Below are 17011 nucleotides of genomic sequence, written 5' to 3' on the forward strand. Positions count from 1 at the left end.
TATGAGCATAATGTATTTCTTATATAAGTATAATGCATAATCTAATTTCTCGTGTCCTTGCTAAAAACTGATATATATTGTCCAATCTTGCGATCTGCGATGGATCACAACAGGGGTGTTTCAACCCCTTGGCCAGGATGGCACTCGCCAGGGTCGCCAGCCAAGTTGGGGGCGCCGGCCGGCAGGATCCTGGCCCGCCCCTGGATCCTTCCCTGTCTAGATATCTCGAGCCGTGTAGCCGCTGGTGCTTGTTGGCGGCTGCCTAGTATAATGTATAAAGTTTCTTTTTTTCTTTTGAGACGAGGCACACGTGACGTTATGACGTCACATGCGCCGCCCGCAGACATGGACACAAGGAGTTAATGGCTGATGAAACATATGGGGGCTGACTTGGGTGACAGAGGAGGGCTGCCTGATGAAACACAATTCTTATAAATTGCAAATCAGTACATATGGGATGTAGTAAGCATCCCGTCGTGCAGGATGCTGATGGTCTAAATACCGGCTCCAGAATCCCGACCACCAGCATCCCGAAGGTAAGTATTGTGGGTTAGGGGAGGGTTTGGTTTAGTGTTCAGCACTAGGGGGAAGGTTAGGGTTAGGAACTAAGGGGAGAGGGTTAGGTTTAGGGTGCGGGGAGGGGAAGTCAGGTTTAGGCACTAGGGATGGAAGTTAAGTTCAGGCACCAGGGAGGGAGGGTTAGGGGTAAGGGTTAGTGGTAGTATACATACCTACGGGTGTCATTCTGACTTTTGGGATGCCACTACGGTATTCTGACCGCGGTATACTGACCGCCAGTAACCCATAGTACAAATTAATCTGGAAGTCAAGAATTCCATGACATGCTTAAACTATAATTCATTCTCCAACAGGTCAAATGTTTTGCTGGAAAATTCTGATTTCAAATGGAAAAGGTGTGTAACCTGTATGAAGGGGTGTGGACTCAAATAAAATGGGTGTGGCATGGATGGTTCAGAGCATTCCTAAATTCTTCAGAATTTTCAATAGGGAATGATTCTACAGTAGGTATGAGCATGTCATTTTATAGAGCTGTGCAGAACAATCAGTGGTAACGGTCTGCATTGGACTGTATTTAAGGCCCCCATACAAGGTGCGATTTGCAAACGATTTAATCTCGTTTGCGATTTTCCTTGAATTCCTGAACTCTCCCGGTCAAATGATATTGTGCCCATACACGATATAGATGGGTCGTTAACAACTTCAGATAGTTACCAATATATTGTTTGTAGCAAACAACCTCACAATGTATCTGCTGGAACATTTAAAAATAGTGGAGGGTAGTGGCTAGGATCAGTGATGACAAATCGACCATCGTGCACACACACAGAACGATGTGTGTCAAATCGTGAACGATAGGTCGAAATATTTCTACAGGTTCAATCCATCAGCGATGACGATGTACGATGGCAGGGGTGCGCATCTGCATCATGATCTTCCCCACACACTGCACTTTTTACACGATTGGTCACTCCAATCGATCGAAAACGGGCAAATCGTGTAAAAAATTGCACCGTGTAGGGAGACCTTTACAATGGAATGTATGTACTACTGTTTTGTAATAAAAATATAATCTGTTAGGGGTCAGGGTTACGAATAGGTAAGTAAAATAAAAAAGGAGAATCCCTTTAAGCCATAATCTCTTAGCTATAATATATACATTAGAAAATGGGCAGCACATTAGCACGGTGGTCAGTATTGCTGACTCACAGTACTTGAATCATGAATATGAGTCCAACCAGGGTCTTATCTGTGGGAAATTTGTATGTTCTTCCCTTCCGACATTACTACAATAGTGATTGGCCAAGGCACTCAGGGCCTGATTCAGACCCACTCGCGAGCGGCTGTACGCTCGCAAGTGGGTCGATGGTCTGCACTGAGCATGCGCACGACGGAGGGAGCTCCGTCGTGCGCATGCGCCAGACACGACGAGCGAAGGACTTTCCTTCGCTCGTTGTGTCCGATCAAAGGGGGCGTGCTGTCAATGTTGATTGACAGCACGCCCCCTTTGGTGGGCGTGCCGGGGGCGTGCCTCCCTGACGGGGGCGTTCCCACGGGAACGCCTCCCGTCAGAAGCCGGCCCACTGACATCACTAGTGATGTCAGTGGGAGTGATTTTGGCTCTGATAGAGCCAAAATCACTCCGGAGCTTGCGGTTGAAAACCTCAACCGCAGGCTCCGGCTCGCAATTTCGATGGTCGCGATGGTCACGACCATCGCGGCCATCAAAATGCACGCTCGTATAGCCTGTGGGTGGTGACCCACAGCTATACGAGCGTCCAGGAGGACGCTCCATGAAAAAGGAGCCCGGCCCTCATGCAGAGCGTGCGCTCTGCTCAGAGCGTACGGCTCTGAATGAGGGCCTCAGTACTTTATTAAAGATGGCATCTTACAGTCGGATGTGAGTATACAGCCATACATTTTTCACCTTTTAAATGTGGTTTGCACATTCAGATGACTAAAAGCTGTATTGCTGCTAACTTTACTAAATGCAATGCCTTTTCTTTCTAGGCTCCTTTTGTGCTTTTCAGCCAGACCTTTATAAGAGCAGCAAAAGTTGTTGTTTTTGCAGCCAAGTGATATGACCCAAAATGAAACAACTGTACCTGATCATATAAATACATGGCTGAAAACTACAAAAAAATAATAAAAAGGAAAGAAAATGAAGACAATGTATATTGTAAATTTGCCAGAGGGCCTGTACAAGACAATAAATTACAAATATACATGATTATAAACATCATGGGTCCTTGCTGTTGAAATATGGAGTGCACTACTGTGCTGCCACCATGAATGCTCCATAACTGAAGCATTCTCATTTGCCAAGATGGCAACTGTTTGGTCTTCTGTGCATGCACAATGCCATCTTGTCACTGTGATAGCAAGCCACAGTGGAACACAGACTTGTTCCACTTAGCTACAGAGAACCTGTGCATATTATCCTGTGTATTATACCTGCATCACTACCATCATATGGCTGGTCCTCTGTATATTGCACTCACACACCGCTCCATCCAGATCTACAAAGTGTGTAACTGCGAGTACGGCTGTAGAAATACATCTACTATACTTCAATAAATCAAACACTTGGTTAAGTACTTTGGCTGTCTGCTGTATTTTGATTCCACTGGTGTCTACTATTATAACCTGCATTCCACCACAGATAGTACACAATTATTAACAGGTTATGGACTCAGGCACCTAAATGCCTGGACACACTAGGCGTAGCGGTAAGTTGGTCGAAGAGGAAGCACAGTGGCCTTGTCAACCACTAAGGCAGAGTATATGACATTGACAAAATCAGCAAAGGAAGCTATGGCCCTGATTCAGAGCTGCTTGCTGCTTGTGGGCACTCGCAAGGCTTGTGGGCATGTTTTTTTATTTTTTATTTGGTCTCCGGCTGCTCGCAAAGCTGTGGGTGACCACCCACAGCTTGTGTGAGCGGGCTGGAGACCATCGCGATAATCGCAACCATCGGCCTTGCGACGAGACCCTGGGGTAGGGTCTAGCTGCCGCAAGGCCAAGTGGACTTCCTGCTCTAATAGAGCAGGAAGTCCACTACTGACATCAATAGTTATGTCAGTTGGACCGCCCAACAAATGCCAGGCGTTCCTAAGGGAATGCCTGCGTTTGTGCAGCCATCCCCCCTACACGCCCACAAAATGGGGCGAGCTGTCACTCACCATCGACAGCCGCCCCGTTTTGTTGTGAGCCCCATAGCGACTGAACTTCAGTCGCTCAGCGGGGCTCGCACACACGCACGCCGGATGCGGCGCATGCGCAGTGCACAATCATCGAGCCGCTTACGAGCGCACAGCGCTTGTGAGTGACTCTGAATGAGCTCCTATATACCTTAAATAAACTTTCAATGAACTGAGGGCCTGATTCAGCAAGGATCGCTGTTCTGCTAATACGCATGCACCACAGTTGCTAATATTAGCAGTGAAATGCAAATGTTTGCAATCGCATTGCGATCACATCTTAAGATAAGGGATGCCCACTTCCTCTTGCTCACATCAGTATACTTGTGCAATACAGCAAAATAATTGGTAACATTGAGTAACATCGGACCCATATGCACAGTTAAGGCAGGTCAGACCTCACTCAGGAATTGCTAACTTCAGCACACGCTCTGAGGCCATAGGCAGCCTATGGTATTGCAGTGGATAATTTATCGCCCCCGCAATGGCGTTGCAACGCACTGGCACACCAGCGTTCGGTCGACCCAACGTCACTACCCACAAACGGCACTTCCTGTCAAACACTCTGCGATGGGAACTGCGTAGCCTCTGCATATTCAGTTCCCATTGCAATTGCTAGTTTGCGCACGCGCATTGCTATGCATACGCATGCGCAGTGCAAAAACATTGGCCGAGTGCGTGCATTCTCTCCTTTTCGTTCCTTGCTGAATCAGGCCCTGAGTCTTATAAACAATAAAGACACCATAAACATTGTGTTTGACAATAGAGGTGCAATTGCTCTTCCGTATAGCACCAAACATCAGAAGATCCCAGCACATTGAGATCAGTCATCACTTTATTCAAGAGCTTGTGGAGAAAGAATCTGTTGCTGTGGTTCACATACTGTAGCTAGTGAGAGGAATCCTGCTGATTTGCTTGCCAAAGGGATTATGGCCCTCATTCAGAGCCGCACGCAAGCGGGCGCACGTACGTTAGGCGTACGTACAAAAATATTTAAATTCAATGGCTCGCTCGTATTTTCGTTCGCATCTAAAATTCCTCCCTAAACTCTGACGACCCCTCCTCTAACTAACGAGCGTACGAAATAGCGAGCGTACATCCCCGAAATGGCTTGAAAGGAACGCACGCACAAGTATAAACAGGAAGTGTCCTTGTCAGATGTCGATTACCTGCTCCTTTATTCTGCCTACCTCCATCAATCGTATCATGCCAATCAATGTATCAATTAGCTTAATTGTTTGTTTTTTTTCAACACAATGCAAGAAACTTTACTCTTGTCTGTGTTTGTGTTTACCCGCAGAATACGTACGGATGAAACATTCGCTTGTATTGTTTAAAAAACATGTGAACCACAATTAAACAATTGTACTATTGCTGTGTATCCCCGCATATTTCCCTGGGTTCATTTCTTTATTTAAATTTGCTTACGCATGTCACTGCATCAAGCCTATCCTAACTCTCCAGAGATTTCTGGCCCTGTCGAACACATGACTCATACACTAACCAATAAAATTGCTCCTGTTAATTTCCAAAATACATTAGCCAATCAGAAAATTTTTACACACTTTATCAAAAATGATTTTTAAGAAAAACACCATTGCCATCATGAGAGCCTCCGCATTCACCAGACGTGAGCTGCTGGTGCTTACGGAGGTAATGGATCGCCGGATCACCAGCCAGCCAGAACCCATGACCAACCGGCAGAAGCGCTCCGCGTATGCGGAGGTACGGTCCCGCCTGCGGTCCTTTGGATCACGCCGCAACATCGGGCAGCTGGAGCGCAGGTGGTCCGACCTGCAACGGCGAACGCCCCGCTTGCTGGCATGCTTTCGCATGCAGATCCTGGCAAGTAAGTGTTATGTATTGTGGTTTTAATGTTTGTGTTTGTGGGGCAAACTGCGTGTGCATGTTTTCCTGTTTGTTCTATTTTTTATTTGTACTCATATCTGCGTGTGCATGTTTTCCTGTCTGTTCTATTTATTATTTGTACTCATATCTGCGTGTGCATGTTTTCCTGTCTGTTCTATTTATTATTTGTACTCATATCTGCGTCTGCATGTTTTCCCTCTTTTTATGAATTTTTAATTCTACTGCTATTTTTTTTTGTTTGTTTTTTTTTTTTTTTTTTTTTGTTTGTTTGGCCGGATTTGTCCATAAACTAAACGCAATTTATTTGACATATTTTAGGGGGACAGCCAAGACTCCGCCGTCAACGTCGGCGTTCCCGCCCACTCTCCCCAACCCCCAGCCAACACTCCACCCCAAATCTTTCCCCTATTCCCCACTCCTCCCCATCCTTCCCAGACCCTCTCCCGGAAATGTCGGGACTCCTTCCCCTCCGTCCCACTTCCCCCTCTCCTCCACCCACCCCTCTTCCAATTACCCCCTCCCCGGAGTCCAGCATAACTCCGCCCCATTCTTTGGGGAATGACGGATCCTCCGAGGAGGATCATGGAGGTTTTGCCGGAGCTCCCGATTTTTTTCCCGGTATGTTTTGTATTATTTTTTTTTAAAGCACAAACTGTTTGTATGTAATCATGTGTCGTGCCTTTCTTCGTGTTTTTGTGGCTTGACTTTTGTTGATTGTGAAGGTTTGCCTTTACCTCTTCCTGGTGATTTAAGCATACACATATCATACCTGTGGGAATTTGTACCTAGGCCTTGTATTTTTGCCAGCCCACACTTTTTATTTATGTTTTTGGGTTTAGGAGTGATTTGTTTTTTAATTAATGTTTTTCTGTAGAGTCCCTATTGTTGTATTAACCCACACACTTTTCTCACCCACAGAGGAACAGAGGCGTCGGCAAGAGGTGGCGGATGTTGTGGGGCAGATGCGCCACCATGTAATCGGCCTTCTGGTGGCCCTCGACCGGCTGTCTGGCCTCCTTCGGCATTAGTTTTTTTTTTTTTGTTGTATTTTCCCAATAAAATTTTAAAGACAAATATACGTTGTGGCTCATTTTTAAAAACCAAAACCAAGATAGTTTAGCCTGACATAAGTTCCTGCAAGGATTTCCCTTTTGTAAAAGTTAGATTGTGTTTTGTCTTTGTATGTCAAACAGACACCAGAAACACATAACAGTAACAATGTAATTTCCCTTTTTGGGTTTAGTGTCAATGTCAGATTTCTACATTTTCCAGGTTCCTACTTGGTGCGCAAGCTGCTTAGGCCAATCTTACAAATCCCAAGGTTGGGCCAGGCTTCCTTTTGGTGTGGATTGGAAAGCTGAAAACATATTTCAGTTTTGCTCATCTGGCGTCAGTACTGGTTTACCCCTTAGTCAAATGTAACTTGTGTTAACCTGGTTACACTTGCTGTTAACGTCCCAAAAAAGGAAGACCATTTCACTCTTCAAACATTTATTCACCACATAACAGAGAAAACAAAGTGGTCACTCCCAAAAAAAATACACAGTGATAAATTCAAATACAACACATACCAAGAAAAATATAAATAAAAACACAAAATCAAGAACTGGTTGACGAAGGACCATGCCAACATGATTCCACAAACATGGCGTTGCGATATGGGTTCCAGAATATATGCCCAAAAGGACCAGATCCAGGTTTGGTAAGGGTAGCAGGAAGTAGTGAGCGTTGGAGTGCCAAAGATTATGTGAACAAACAGAAGATGGTGAGAAAAATAAAAATAAATTAGATGTTTGCCCAAAAAAAAAAACACATTAGGTATAAACACTGGAGTTTTGAACAAACTTACCTAACAAATCTGGCCACCACATCATCGCGTATGGCCCCCCCACATACTGACCTTCGACCAACCTCGGGGGGGCCATCCTCAGGTAAGGCATCCTCTGGCTGCATTGGGACACCACTCCTTATGGCAATGTTGTGAAATATCCCACACAGGACCACAATTTTAGACACCATATCCGGCACATACATGAGCTCGCCACCAGAGCGGTGGAGGCATCTGAATCGGCCTTTTAAAAGGCCGATACAGCGCTCCACCACTTGCCTGGTGGCTGTAAGTGCGGAATTATACGCACTTTGTGGCCCTGGTGTGGGAGCCAAATAAGGAGTGAGCAGCCAGGACATGCAAGGGTATCCACTGTCTCCTGTGAACAAAAATAGACCACATCAGGAACACTGTGTATCAAGCTTAACATTGTTATGTACTAAAGGTCTCCACTTACCCAGAAGCCACGCATCACCAGCTTGTAGGTTGGTTAATTTCTGCCATATCCCTGATTGCCGGATGACGAAGGAGTCATGAGCACTTCCGGGTAATTTAGCATTCAGGGACAGGATCTGGAGGGAGGCATCACATACCACCATTACATTCAGGGAGTGATAGTGTTTCCTGTTTCTAAATATGGCCTCCAGCCGTGCTGGAGGCTGAAGTGGTATGTGAGTACCATCCACAACCCCTATGATGTGTGGGAAGCCAGCTATTTGGTAAAAATTGGCCTTGGCCACACTAAGGGCACCCATATCCAAAGGCATTTTAATAAAATGATGGAGGTGCTTGAAAAGTGCCTCCATCACTGCCCTCAGGATCCGGGAAAAGGAGGATTGGGAGATGCCCGCCACTATTCCGACCGTTGTTTGAAACGATCCTGAGGCACAGAAATGTAACACCGCCATAAATTGCGTCAGTGGTGGTATTGCTGTTGGACTGTCAATTTGCCGCTCAAGATCACTTTCTATTAATGAGAGAGTGTCTATGATGATTTTGGGAGGTAGACGGTAGCGTCTTAAAACCTCATCATCGGGCATTCCGAAAAGGGTGACACGTGTTCGAAATATCTGGGGCCTTGCATGCCTACGATGCCTACGCCTGGGACGAGTTTGAGGTTGGTCGTCTTCCGGGAGCAGGGCCAGAACAATTCGCCCCAGATCTATCTGAAATTCAAAGTTTACAATGTAAGGCTTTTGACCCACCCCAAAAGTAAGAAAAAACAACTTAGCTTTCTGATACCATCCATAGCTGCTTACATGCCGGGGTATTGTCATGATATGTATAAACTGTAAAAAAGGCAACAATGAGACGTCAAAAATTTAAAGGGTTTTTTTTAAGGTAAAAAATTGTTGCAAGCCAACACAGAAAATAACGGAAAAACACATTTGGCCATCGATGAAAACTACATTGCACACCGTACGTCAAATAGGGTTCAAATGGACCCAAAAAATGGAAAAGGGAAAAGCAAAACTGGATTATATGATGAATAAGCCGTCCAAAATGCGGTAAATTATTCGCAAATGCAAGTCACTACACCAACAGTCAAAAATGCGGTAAATTATTCGCAAATGCAAGTCACTACACCAACAGTCAAAAATGCGGTAAATTATTCGCAAATGCAAGTCACTACACCAACAGTCAAAAATGCGGTAATTCATTCGCAAATGCAAGACCAAAAATGGACTTACCCAACTCGAATATATAAGATGTCCTCAAAAAACTTCTTTGGGTCCGAAAACAAAAAAAAACAAAAAAATATGAAATGAGTGTTAAACAAATTAACTAACCACAAAACAGAAGAATACAACAATTGGCCACAAATTTGAATGCACAAAACTTACCAAATCAGGAAAGGATGTTGAAAAAATGAAAAAAATGCGAACGGAAAAACCAAAGAAATGTAGCAAAAACAAACAAAAAAACAACTCTCCAAAATCCTCCAAACGCAACCAACCAACCAAATCCAAACCACTTCACCGACAACACTCCAACAACCCCACCTCGAATCCACACACACCAAGCCATAAATAGTGTTTATTTTCCCGCACAAATTAAGGATGAATCATAGGGACGCACAATCAATGATGCGGCCGCAAACTAACGACGCATGTATAAATACGTCACGAAATCACATAGAATTTCTGGATGATTTCATGCTGGAAGCAGACACATGGCTTCAAACCAGGGAAACAATGGTCAAAATTGCGGCGGTAAGTCCTTCATGCATTTTGTGTCAATGAGTATTTTAAAACATAATATTGTGCAAGTTGTGAAGTGGCTAAATCTGCATATTTACCCAAATAGGTGAGGAGGATGACATGGAAGAGACTGCTGGCCCCAGTCAACCCGCCAAAGCTGCAAAAAAAAAAAGGCAGCCACATTTCACAAGCAAGGAGATGGAGGTTTTGATCCAGAAGTGCGTTGACATCCTGCCCCAGGCAGCCAGGAATATGAGCCAAAGCCAGAAGTGGAGAATGTGGGAGGAGGTCGCCGTTGCTGTCAATAGGGTGGGTGATTATGTCCGTCTAGCCCGGGATGTCAAACGGCGGTAAGTAAACACTTTCCCATCCTATAAACAAACCCCATTGTTAAAAAAAGGATAATGGTTCCAAATTCATTCCACAGATGGGCAGACTTCAAATATCGTCTAAAGCAAAAACTTGCCGACAGGGCTAGGCATGCAAGGGGGACAGGTGGGGGTCCCACCCCTGTGTCATTGGAGTTGACAGACTTAGAAGAGATGGCACAGGGGTGTGTGCAGGCTGTGGAGGTGTTTGGCGTGTCCAACATGGATACGGACATGCCAGACTTTGCGGCTCCTCATGTTGGCCAAGGTAAGTCTTGTGATGTCACCATCTCAGAAATGCTATTGTGCCAATATGTAGATTCTAATGTGAGTCTTTTCTCCAATTTCCTAACAGAGACAGAGGCGGATGAGTCTGCTCCAGAGGGGAGCCTTGGCCGCAGAATTTCTGCTGACTCTGCAGGGGAGGAACCAGTACATCCGGCTGAGGACCCTGCAGAAGCCAGTCCAGGGCGTGCCCCCTCGCAGGCAGTGGGCCTCCTCACAGAACTCAATTTTAAATCGGATTGCCATACGGAGATTCTGCAGAGGATGGACGCCAGTCTGCTACGGGTGGCTGAGGCCCTGGAGCAAAATGCTGCGGCCAACGTGACCATTGCTCAGGCCCTGGCGGAAAATACCAGGGCCAACATCCGCATCGCCGATGCCCTGGAGCAGCTCGTTCGCCAGCACATGGTGGAGCCGACCTCCCTTCCTGCCGGAACATCCAGATCCTCCACCTCTGGCACAACATCAGGCAATCCTCCAAATGTGCCTAGCCCTGTGCCTAGTCCAGAGGCCACAACATCTGCCTCTGGACAGGCCAGCCCGATGGCATCCCGGACCCGGTCTGGCGCCCACCCTCACCCATCCAAACGGCCGAGAAAACGGTGACAGCAATGGCGACTTTTCCCACTTTCCTTCTGTGCTTGGCTCATATTCCTTTCTGGTCAAAACTTCCCTCTCCTTTCTTGTGAAATGTTTTTAAATTTTGTATTTACGATTATGTTAGTAGTTATGTTTTTTTTTTTTTAAGATCAAATATCTTGGCCACAAAAAAAGGCAATACAATATTATGCCAATTTGTTTGTGTGTAAACAATAAATTTTACAAAAAAAACAGACATTGTATTGTGACATTATTGTACAAATGGGTTACATTTAATCCTGGCCTTAAACGCAAAAACTGACCCTCTTTTGTTAAAAAAAAGGCCTCTTTAAGGAACGTTTAAAAAAACACATAGCGATGCAAATTCCACAGTAAACCAAAAAAAAGGGGAGCTAATTAAAAGATGATGACATTATTTTTACAATAGGCCATAACCACCAAATTGTGGCCAAAATAAAAGCCCAAAAATGTACGCTAATTGATTATGTAATCATGACATTAGCAGCTCTGATTTCCACCTGCGTACGCTTTTGTGCTATCCCAAAAAACTGCTTTCCAAACACATACCAAGCCGGATTTCAATCCAACACTAATTACTTTACTGACCAGCCACGATTAATCGCAGCACCATCGTGGAGTCCCGGGACGGAGGAGAAGGCCATCGCCAATGTGGTCGAGTAATCCTGACCCTAAGCTGTGCGAGCATTTTGAAGGGAAAGCGGATGTTTCAGTGACGTATGAGACGGTCCGAACACATTTGACGTTCGCATCTGCTAATGTATGTACGCCCCAAAAACGCTTCGCCACGCCTGCGTTTTTTCATCTCCACCCCCGTCAACACCCAAAAACGCCCTGTTCTGTCAATCACATTTGACATGTCACTTCCTGTACGCTATTTTAGGAACGAGAGAAAAAAAGCTCGCAATCTGCCGTACGCGCATGCGCGGTGTAACACCGACGCATGCGCGGTTAGTCAACATCGGAACGCAACGAGCGTACTGTTGTTAACGTGCGGCTCTGAATGAGGGCCTATGTCACAGTCACGGGTCATGTTTCTAAAGAAATGTGGACTAGAATCACTTGAAATGTTGATATGTTCTTGCTTGTCTATCCCATAAATTTGTATTACATATTGCTGCAACAAAGCTATATTTTAAAATGTTTGTGTAACATGGAGAAAGCTTGTGTGTATAGATTCCACTACTGTGCTGCCTCAATGACTGCTCCATTACTGAAGCATTCTCCTTTACCAAAATGATCACCATTTGGTCTTCTGCATATGTGAAGTACCATTTTGTCACTATGTTAGAGCAACACAATGGAACATGGACATGTCCCACTTAACTCCAGAGACCCTCAGCATATTATCCTGCTTATTCTGCAAAGATCCAGCCTGTACCTGCACCGCTGCCGTCATACATAACCGGCTGCTCCACATTATGTTCCACTCAAGCTCCGCTCCATCCAGGGAGCGTAGCTGTGAGTACGGCTATACAAACACTTCTACTACACTTCAATAAGCCAAACACTTGGATAAGTACTAAGGCTGTTTGCTGTATCTGGATTCCGCTGATGTCTACTATCATAACCTATATTCCACCACAAATAGTACACACATATCAACATTTAATGTTTTCCAAAATAAAACAAAGGCTAGCAATTACAGAATTATGCTGTTTTATAGATTACAAATAATAAGAGACATAAACTCCATCTTCTAGGCATCTGTGTAACTACAGTATGTTGGCACTGTAGAAGCACTTGCATACATTGGTGTATCTATAATGGGTGAACACCCTGCACCCATACAATTATACTTACCTCTCCAGAGTCCTGTCGTATTGGCCGGCATTGCATACAGTGAAAATGGTGTGGCGGCCATTTTCCCAGGGAGTTTTCATGGGTGGGTGCCATGTTCCCAGAGACCTGTGCATGCACAGTAGACTTTGGCAGAAAGCCAGACGGGGAGAGAGGACTGCACGGAGGCTGCACATGGGCCATCTTCTCTCTCAAACCACCCCTGCTTTCATATAATGTACTTTTATTTTTATCTTTCCCCAATTATTTCTAGCATCACCGTAAACAAGGTAGTTACTTTACCTGCACAAGTGTTACTAAATTGCATTTCTTATTATGAAGCAGCTTAACCCCCCCCCCATCCCCCCTTAAGCTGTTCCCTCTCAGAGATCTTTTATCCTATATTGGCAAGCAGGAAATGTGAGATATCAACGGGGCTCAGATACTGGGAAGGAGGTTAGCACAAATAATTAAAAGATGACTAGAAAGTGTGGTGTGCAAAACCTGCTGCCCCTGGTTCGACACAAAATTGGAACCTCACTCACTTTCGAATGTATAGTTAAAAATATTTCCTGTATGGTGTATCCTCCTAGATACAGAGGGGCATATCTATACAGGGGCTGGCCATGTGGGAAATATACCCCGGGGACAACTGAAAAGAAACCCTTATATGCAGACTGTAGCATCAACACTACGTGAGTAGGGTACGCACCAACGTAGCCCTCATACTATTAATGTGGATTGATATAAGAGACCAATATGGAATATTAATTGGGCCGGAAGAATAAAGAAACCTTTTTGGGAATTTAACTATACATTCGAATGTGAGTTGGGTACGCGTCTAATACAGTTGATCATCTGACAAGAATTACGCCACTCCCTTTTATATAGATATTAACAGGAATACTATATTAGACCACTAAGACAGTTTTTATCTTTCTGTATTTATATTTATTCCATGTACTACACGGATAAGCTTTGGAGACTCTGAGAACTTCACATACAAAACGATGAATGCCCGGATTTTCCATCTATGATAAGGACTGTGTTTATACCCCCTGCTTTGATATATCTTATTTGTTTATCCAGCGCCACTTGGCGACACAATAATTCTGTTTGGGAAGGAGGTTGTATGACCAAATTCGGGAAGTGTGGTCACACCCCCTCCCAAAAAACCATTCTAAAAACTACTATGAGTGGCAGTACCGAGCATTGAAAGACGGATGTGTGTCTCCCCCTTAGCATCTGGCCACATGTGGCTTCTCTGGATTAGGAGTTGCTTATCTACATCGTACTCCCATGTAGAAGCCTTTAACTTGTCGCCAATGTTAGTTGTCAGAAATAAAAATTGTCATGTACTGTAGGTACACATTAGGAGACAACATTGGAACTGACACAGAGTTTGTTAGCTCTAGGACCATGTGTACACAACTACAGGTGATGCAGAGTTGGGTGCATCTCCACTTGAGGCTGGATGGGCATGACTGGGCATGTAACATGGGTATTCTCATGTAAGCAAGATCAGAGAAGGCGTGTCAGTGGAATTGAGGGAAATCTAGGGTTGTACATACTCGTAAATATGAACATTTCCAGATGGATTGTTTGCGTCATTGATAGGGGTAATGCAAGTGCATGTCGATAATTATGATGACTGAGGGGGGTATCCAATTAGATGCAATATTTCCACTATTCTCCCGATAATTTAGTTTTTCGACTATCGCAAGAAAACTACTTCTTTCAGAGCGACCACTCTGAAAGTAGTAGAAAACTACTACTCTGACCAGAGCGCTCGCTCTTAATCAGGGCCCTCCTCCATTAATATGGAGCGTCCTCCTGGACGCTCGTATAGCTGTGGGTCACCACCCACAGCATATACGAGCGTGCAACAAGATGGTCGCGATGGTCTTGACCATCGCGACCATCGGACTTGCGAGTGAAACCCCGTGGTCGGGTTTCTCAACCACAAGCCCTGGAGTGATTTTGGCTCTATCAGTGGGGCCGGTTTCAGACGGTAGGCACGCCCCCGGCACGCCCACCAAAGGGGGCGTGCTGTCAATCAACATCGACAGCACGCCCCCTTTGGTGCGAGACCCGGAGCGATGGAAAGTCCTTCGCTCGCCGGGTCTCGCGCATGTGCATGACAGAGCTCCCTCCGTCGTGCGCATGCGCAGTGGGGACCATCGACCCACTTGCGAGCGTACTGCCACTCGCGAGTGGGTCTGAATGACCCCCATAGTTCATTGTATACACCATTCTTGGATGCTATAGATGAAGTGGCTAGATAGATTTGACCTTGCCTTGCCCACTTGAAGAGTCACAAAGGTGAGGTGAAAATTACAACAGTCAAATAATGAAAGAAAGCAAGTATTTTCTTGTAAATGAATGTTCTATTTGAGGGTGCATAAAAATGGATATAAGTATATATTTGGCTTATATTAAGCCACTTTTAAAAAATCTACAAAATACGCCTCCAACACCCACATGCAATGTAAAATACACCTGTCCCACTCATATAGCACCCCCATATACCTCACAAACATCAATTTACTCATTTTCCTGCATTTTACACTTTTTCACCCCAAAAACGACATGTCATTATCGGTCAAATTAAGATAACTATAAAATAGTTTTTTGCCTAATTAGTCATCCAGTGGTTCTGCACCAAGTCTTGACATTTTTAGCCATAAATACGGGTTTTGTACAACTTATCACCTGCTCAGAGGTGGTGAAAAGAAATCAATTATAAAACCAGCCCGAACCCCTGAAAAATTCTCGCTGGCTTGTAACTGGATAGGATTTCCAGGAAAAGCCAACTTTTTACTATGGAGATTTCTTTTCTCGATAAAATGAAAATCAGAGAGAGATTAGAGAAAAGTTATGAAGTTTTCCCAAAATATATAGAATAGGATAAGGAGAAAAGTTCCCATGAAAATTGTACCACATGACGGCGGGTTTATGGGAGAAAATGGGTTATCGCGTCTAATTGGATACCCCCCTATGAAACCAAGCGTACGGTTACAGATCTGGCCACAAAGATGCATACAACTCTGCAGAATATACATTTATTTACATGCACTCAATCCTGGCGACTTGTGTTCATCTTTGCATCAGCCGCATTGTGCTGAGATTACTGTATACATTTCCTCATGCCAACAGTGTTTCAAAATATGGGGATTTTTTTCCAGCTGGAACAGTCAACCTGAACACACAGCGATCAGCAAGGAAGTTTAAACTTACATAAACCTCTGATATTTTGTGACAACATAGGATTATATTATTAATTTAAATCTTCCACTGGCAAGAAAGTAAATAGCTCATGTGAAGTCACACTCAATATCCAGTACAACTCCCAATTTTCATAATCATAGTGTGTAAACATCCAGCATGTTTTGTAAACAATAGAGTGCAATAATTACAAAAGATAACTGAATAATATGGTGGCCAGTTGCAGAATCATTGTCACTATGTCAGATGTTTCATTACATTCTCCGTATTGTAAATAGCACCCGGACTGTTTACTGGCGATACTATGAGAATGAGTAATGTATAGCAAAATAAAGTAACACAAACAGCAGCTGCAGAGCCAGTATTAGAATCAGCAGTGGCGCTCAACAAGAGCAACACATTCCAGTGAGCAGATGGTTATATGTGCTAATATCTGAGCCTGAGGGAAGGAGAGAACGGCTTGCCTAATTTAAGCCACATATTCTACTCCGCTGCCAAAGTAACATGTTCTGGTTGTAACACTTTGTAATATTTTTAGACTTTTACTAAATAATAATAATAATAATAATAATAATAATAATAATAATAATAATTAAATTAATTTAAAAGCAAAACTGATGTCTTCTCATAAGTAATAGCCCGGATTACAGTAAGTGTCAATGAATACTGTCCTTTGACGTTTCTGTAAATAATATAACTAACATAATTGTCAGTTCCTGGTGTCATAACATGTACCAGTCATACTATCCAAATTATTGTCTACTTACTGTACATTGATCTCTTGCTATTTGTAGCAAATACACAGCCTGCTTTGTGCAGCATATTCTTCAAGAACCTTGCAGATCTGGGCAGCATGTTAACATCTGCCGAACCAGTGAGGAGTTCAGAAACATGACGAAGACCATGAGCCTCTGCACACCACAGGTCATGTAATCGGTATCAAGCGCTAGCAATGTATATGTACAGTTAATGCCAGTTATCTTGAAAGGACCAGTAATTTGTAATTACTGATTTTAAGTCACCTTAAAGGCATTCAGCTTTTATATGGTCATGGAACTCCTTTAGATATCTAATATACATATACTAGTGACCCGCCCTGCATCTCATAACAATCTACAC

The 17011-nt window shown here is 44.1% G+C and overlaps 1 protein-coding gene across 1 annotated transcript in view; it reads right to left on the reverse strand.

Annotated features, from left to right (window-relative positions):
- LRP1B (LDL receptor related protein 1B) overlaps window positions 1–17011 on the reverse strand; it is a 1691377-nt gene that overhangs the window by 783953 nt on the left and 890413 nt on the right. The gene's annotated exons all lie outside the window — the stretch shown is intronic.

Source organism: Taudactylus pleione, unplaced genomic scaffold (assembly GCF_031769625.1).
Source record: "Taudactylus pleione unplaced genomic scaffold, aTauple2 ptg000156l, whole genome shotgun sequence".
NCBI classification, from domain to species: domain Eukaryota; kingdom Metazoa; phylum Chordata; class Amphibia; order Anura; family Myobatrachidae; genus Taudactylus; species Taudactylus pleione.